This window comes from Cibotium barometz, chromosome 61 (assembly GCF_041138505.1).
Source record: "Cibotium barometz isolate CiBa-2024 chromosome 61, ASM4113850v1, whole genome shotgun sequence".
In the NCBI taxonomy this organism is placed as follows: Eukaryota; Viridiplantae; Streptophyta; class Polypodiopsida; order Cyatheales; family Cibotiaceae; genus Cibotium; species Cibotium barometz.
The window spans coordinates 345,785-352,506 of NC_141106.1; positions in this window are offsets into that span (position 1 = coordinate 345,785).

Genomic DNA, 6,722 nt, shown 5'->3' on the forward strand with positions numbered 1-6,722 from the left:
TGCAATTTGCATGATTGTTGCACACACTTGTCTTGCAACGAGAAGTGGAATTTGAATTTGAAGTCTGAACCCATGGTAGCCAGATCTTTCTCTATCAAATTGACAATCGGCATTGTATTTCAAGGGGCTATGCTACTCCAGGTTCCTACATCATAACGGGGCCCCAATTGTTGAAATTTGGGCATTGTGATGTGCTATGGTGGATCGAACACTAGAATCAACATCGTTTAACAAAGTGATTAGCAAATAATTAAGATATAATTAGTGGGTAATTAGTAAATAGATTAATGTAGGCATGGATACTCAAAAACCAGCAAATTCTCATTAGGGCTATGCCTCAATTTATAGAGTTTACATCAAGCATCAAATCCCATTGATTTCTCCATGATTCACGCCACCTCTTTTCCCTGATTCTCTCCACCTCTTCACTTTTCCCAGAATATCTCCTTGAATAACTCCACACTTCCCAAAATATCTCCACACTTCCTAAATCTTCTCATGCTACCCTTTATTCTCTCTCAGTAGGTTCTTCTCACCTTTTCACAGGTTCTTTCACATTTACACCTTTTCTTTTACAGCCTCTAACCAAGGGCTTGTTCTCGCACACACCCTATTCACTTGTATTTTTAACACCTCCCCTCAAGTGTATAATCCTAGCACACCTGGACCCTATACCAAGTTTCCCTCTTACTTGATAGCCCGCGACCAGTGCCTCAAGTCCCTAAACTCCATAGTCCTTGACACTCTCTCTCTCTATGTGTCCAAGGCTACTATAAGTGCCCGCGACCTTGACTAAAGTGCTCACACATACATCTACCACGTGGCCTACATCATCAGTGGCTCTCAGAGGTGGTTTTACTTTGTTGGGGTAGGTTACATTGGGTTGTGGGGTCTCTCTCTCTCTCTCTCTCTCTCTCAGAAAAGATGATCCGACTCCACTTCCTTTGGAGACTCCATGAAGTTTGCCGATGTCGTTCCTTCTCCACTAGGTTTGCTGTAGCAGTCTCTCGCCATGTGTCCTGGATTTCCACATTTGTGGCAAGTGAAGGTCCTTCCTCCTACTCTTCCCCTTCCTCGTCCTCGTCCTTGAGAGAATCCTCCTCGGGTGAAGAATGCTTTTTCTTCTCTTGCTGTTGAGTCGAGCCATTTCTTCTCTTTGCCTCTGCTCTCTTGCTCTAGTAGAGTTGTTTCTATCTCGTGTAGCTTCAATTCAGGTACATTCTTTAGTGTTGCTACAATGTTTTCATAATCACCTTTGTCCACACTTTTCAGAAGCACTGCTAGTGCCTCATCATCTTCTACCTTTTTGCCAATAGCTGCCAGCTGTTGCTTAATGCTTTTATATTTTTTCGTGTGTGATTAAAGGTTCACTTTCCTTCATGTCCAATTTGTAGAATTGCATTAACAGATTTATCTTTGAATTTTTTGCTTGTGTACCAAATAATTTATTGAGTTCATCCCATGCATCTTTTGCCCATTGTATCCATGTGATGTGATGAATGATTTCATCATTTAAACTGAGTGCAATAAGTCCCAATGCTTTTTCATTCCTACTCTTCCACTCATTTTTTCCTCTCTCTGGGCATTCATCTCTCCCTTCAACTAATCCCCACAGATTTTTCCTCATGAGCAAATACATGGTCTTTCATGTATAAAACTGCTTCCCATTAAATTTGGCTATTTCTTGTGTTGTACTCATGGTGATGTGAAGGGGGTCTTACCTCTTGATCCAATTTCAAGATTCAAGGGCAGTGTCTACCTTTTTACGACTCAATCTGGCATTTAATAGATGATTACAACAAATTTATCAGCATAAAATCACTAGAAATTACATTTAATCAAGGGTAACCAATTTTGTACGGAATGGTTGGAGTATCAAACCAACTCTGAATTACAATCTGAAGTTATAGGGATCTGTATCAGATACCTAATGGTTGATTTGAACCCTCAATTGCACCAAAATATAGTGATTAGCATTGATTAATCACTGATTAGCAAATTATTCCACTATTTTGTGTGCAAAAAACAGAGTATGCGAGGAGTCCAGATCTGGTGCCTTAGACTTCAAATGACCTCAAACGCTTTCAAAGGCATCAATAGCAATGAGTCTAGTAGAGGATTACGCCAAGAAACACAAGATTTGACCAAATATTGAAAGCTTAATCACTGTTTTACCAGTCACCTACAAATTTGATGAAGAGCTTGGATCTCACTGTAGACTTGATGAAACTGAATTCTGTCTTCACCAGCTTGTAGAGAATGTTTGAAAACACCTTGGGCTAGGAGGAATTAGAGACCTTTGATCTGTGCAACTAGTAATGTCAATTTCACTCAAAAAAAGGCACCGACGAATTTCACGATTTCTCCTAAACGCCTTGGCGGTTTGCTGCGCCGTTTTGATGGGCTTGAAGGCAAGTGGGTTGGCTACCATATGCTAGAAGGGTTTGCCCTAACTTTATGTGTGCAAGGTGAATGAGATCCTCCAGTGGCTGGGGGTGAAGGGGTGAAGTGAAAACAACTAAAATTTTGATTATTTTCTAATTATCTACTAATCTTAATTAATTAGATAATGGGCTCATAAATCTGATGGATTATAGGCATGGCTCTGATACCATGTTGAAATTTGGGCATTGTGATGTGCTATGGTGGATCAAACACTAGAATCAACATCATTAACAAAGTGATTAGCAAATAATTAAGACATAATTAGTGGGTAATTAGCAAATAGAATAATGTAGGCATGGATACTCAAAAACCAGCAAATTCTCATTAGGGCTATGCCTCAATTTATAGAGTTTACATCAAGCATCAAATCCCATTGATTTCTCCATGATTCACGCCACCTCTTTTCCCTGATTCTCTCCACCTCTTCACTTTTCCCAGAATATCTCCCTGAATAACTCCACACTTCCCAGAATATCTCCACACTTCCTAAATCTTCTCATGCTACCCTTTATTCTCTCTCAGTAGATTCTTCTCACCTTTTCACAGGTTCTTTCACATTTACATCTTCTCTTTTATACAGCCTCTAACCAAGGGTTTGTTCCCGCACACACCCTATTCACTTGTATTTTCAACACCAATTCGGCAAGGAACTGAATAGTGACACCACATGCTTGCCCACTCTGTGAAGCTGAAGTTTTGCTGCAACATGGGGTGGAGCTTGTTGGCACTATCTTTTGACCATGACTCCATTAACATAAAAAATAAGCAGACGTTTTGGAGGAACTTCTATTGTGCATTCACCTAACACACAAAAGAGGTACTTCTAAACATGAAGTACTCAGATAAATGACAAGGTACTAAAATAACAAACTCAAGACCAACTTTTAAAAAAATACACAACAAATTGATGCACTGTGCTCAAGATAGAAACAAAAGTGTATTTCAAAAAGTGCAACGCATTCCCAAAAAGGCAAAACAAAGGGGAAATACAACAGTATGCTCATTTTGAGCCAGATCTGGTTTTGGGCAAGTGTACAAGGTCATAACCCTTACGGGTAGGAATACAAGCTTTCCTCTTCTTAAACCCTATAGGGACTAAGCGAGAGAGTTTCAGATGGTCACCATCAATGTCAGACATAGCCTCCTCATGCTCCTGGGCAATGACTTTGGTGGATGTACCACCCTCCTCATGGTCCTATGGGTAGTGGCCTCCTCATGCTCCAAGGCAATGGCCTAGGTGGATGTAGCAGCCTCCTCATGCTCTTGGGCTTTGGCCTTGGTGGATGTAGTAGCCTCCTCATGCTCGTGGGCAATGGCCTTGCTGAATGTGCCACCCTCAAGGTCTTTGGCACCACTTTCCTTTGGCATGCTCTCATCACTAGATTTACTCTCTTCTTCTCCCCCAACCATTCCCTTTTTCTCGACTTCATTGCTGGGTTTCTCTTCCAGGTTTTCAGCTTCTCGGCAGCTTCAGAGTCCAACGTGATCACCTCGGCTTTTTTCTCATCATCTGGATCACCCAAAACATAGCCCCATCACAATTAGATGAGAGCTAAAAAATGTGACACAACAAAAATCAACACATAGAGAGTAGCAAGTAATAATTATGACTAAAGGAGACCAGACTAGCAGTTTCTCAATTTGCCAGTCTTGATTAAGTTCATGTTTGATTATTTTATATTTGTGAGATTATATTACAAAAAAACTCAATCCTTTGATCTTAAGGGGATATTGTGAGTTCTCTAGAATGCTCTTTGTAATTCTATATTTTTTTCAGAGTACATCACTACACACGCGACTATAGTTGCGTGCGTAGCCGCACACTATAACTGCACACCTTGGTACCAAGTACCCTTTCACTACTCTCTCTCCTCTTCATGCGGCTATCCTACGTGACTGTGCTCCCCTTCTATTGTTGTGTTGGGTGACATCTTCTTTTTCCTCAACAATGAGTTACTATAATCTCAAGGTCTAGTGATTAAAAATGTTATCTTTGTTTTTGCATCAGGTGTACTTATTCACCTTTTTCCTTTGCTCAATGGTATTTTGGATAATGGGTTTGTTGATCTCCTACGCTCTAGACACATTTGATATCCTCTTCCACACGATACTTGCTTTTTTGATCTGCATGCTAAATTTCAGTGGGGTGATAATGATCATGATATAGCCTCTTGCATCATGTGATTTTCTTTATATTGTAACTCCCCATTTGGATGTGGCATGTTGCCCATTTAAATTCTTGTTGTTAAGTAGTGGCCACTGAAGAGCGGTTCTCTCTACCGTGCAATATAGTGCTCATAGAGTACTACCGATCAACAAATGTGTTGAGAAACACAATGTCAATCCGAGGACTCAACCCGATTAGTGCATGAAGGCTTATCCCTTGCGGGAGAGCTCACATACACAAACCACCACTTGACGATTCAACCTTCAACACTTCAATCAATCTCTTAATCCCTTAATCCCACTACACTAATCAAGAGAACAAGCAATGCATGGCAATCTCTTAATCCCATTCAAACATTGATTAAATCTTAGCTTTTTCTAATGCAAGCAAACCCATAAGCATGCATTTACTAATCCACAAGCTTAAGCAAGCATAGAATGTAACATTCACAAACTCACAAGCTCAGAGAGAGTCTATCCCCATGAATAACTCATTGCCAATGAAGTGGGCAAGAGCTTGCATCAATAGACTACACACACACACACTACAAGCATGCATACACAAGAGAAAGAAAGAAGCATTCAACTAATCATAGATTAATCTACTTCAATGATGCTAAAACAAATTAAGAGAAAGAAGTGGAGCTATACTCATTGGAGCTTGATGCTCATTAGAGTACAATAGAGAGAGTTAAAGAGTTGCCATAGCTTGAGAGCTCAAGAGCTTCACTCAATAGCTTATGAGAATGGCCAAAAACGTCCTCTTTCTTTAGCTAACATCTCTTTTATAGAGATGTCACAAACCCTAGGCCTCTTTCACACATGGGCGGACAGCCCCATAAGTGAGCCTTGCTTAATACACTTACCCACATTGGCCTAAAACGATTTACATTGCACTTCGGTACAAAAATATGAAAAAATTATGTGCGTCTTTATGTCCCCATGGCTACAATCCCGCTCTCTCGCATTAATTGCTTCCGGCATCCTTCCATAATCCGTGTTCCCGTGAGTGTTCCCGTAGAACATTCCCCCCTTCCTAAATCGCGCACATCCTCGGGCACGGTAGAAACAAAATCTGTAAAAAACAATGGAAGACAAGTAAAGCCTTTTATTGAAAAAAAAATTAGCAATGACAATCTCACACGTGAGCATGCAAGTGAAAGGCCGATTAGAGTTTTAAAGAGTGCTAAAAGAAGCCAGTAAAGACTAGTCAAAGTGAGACTAAGTGGTAGATAGTGCTATGCAAAGGCAAGTGTGCTTGTACACCGTAGGTTATGGTCCAAATCTAGTCCAAATTCAACCAAACTAAATTTGGAAAATTCTAGAATTCAGTTAGCTTTGGTTAGAGCTTCCCTCTCCTATAAATAGAACATGAGTCCTTTGAAAAAAATAGAAGAATTTTACTATACTAGAGTTATGCTGAAATAATGCTAATTTCTACTATTCTCTAAAATTCTCTCCAAATTGAAGAAATTGGAGCTTCCCTCTTTCTTCAATCCCCATTGGTGGCTCCATCAACATACTTAACCAATTGATTGGTTGGGGGCCTCTACCATGAATAAAGAATCAAGCAATTTGTAAGGTAAATGGTGAATTTTGATCTTTTCTAGAATTTCTCAATGTTTCTCTCTTCTCAACCCCTCACTGGAATGGTTTTTGAATGCTATTGAAGTTAATTGATGAATGGTAGTGAGGAGTTACATAATTTGATGAATGCTATTGAAGTTAATTGATTAATGATAGTTAACAATTACATAAATTTCTATCTATGCTTAATTCTAATGGTTTTTATGTAATTTCTCTCTCTCACTCAAGAAATGGACATACTCATGACCCATTCTCAATCCAAATGAAGCTTTTCATAAAGCTTTTCCTTAATCCAAGATTAATCTATGCTTGAGGCCAAATTAATGGTTTTTTTCTATGCTTTTAGTTTATGTATTTCATGAATATTGATGATTCAATCCATTATGAATTAATGATCCAATAAGGGATCATTCTATTTATTTCCTTAATGATAAGCTTTATCCCTTAGAAAATTTGAGATTTATCAGTCATAGCAGTGGAGCTATGGCAAAATTTTTATAAAAAAATTACGCATAAAATAATTT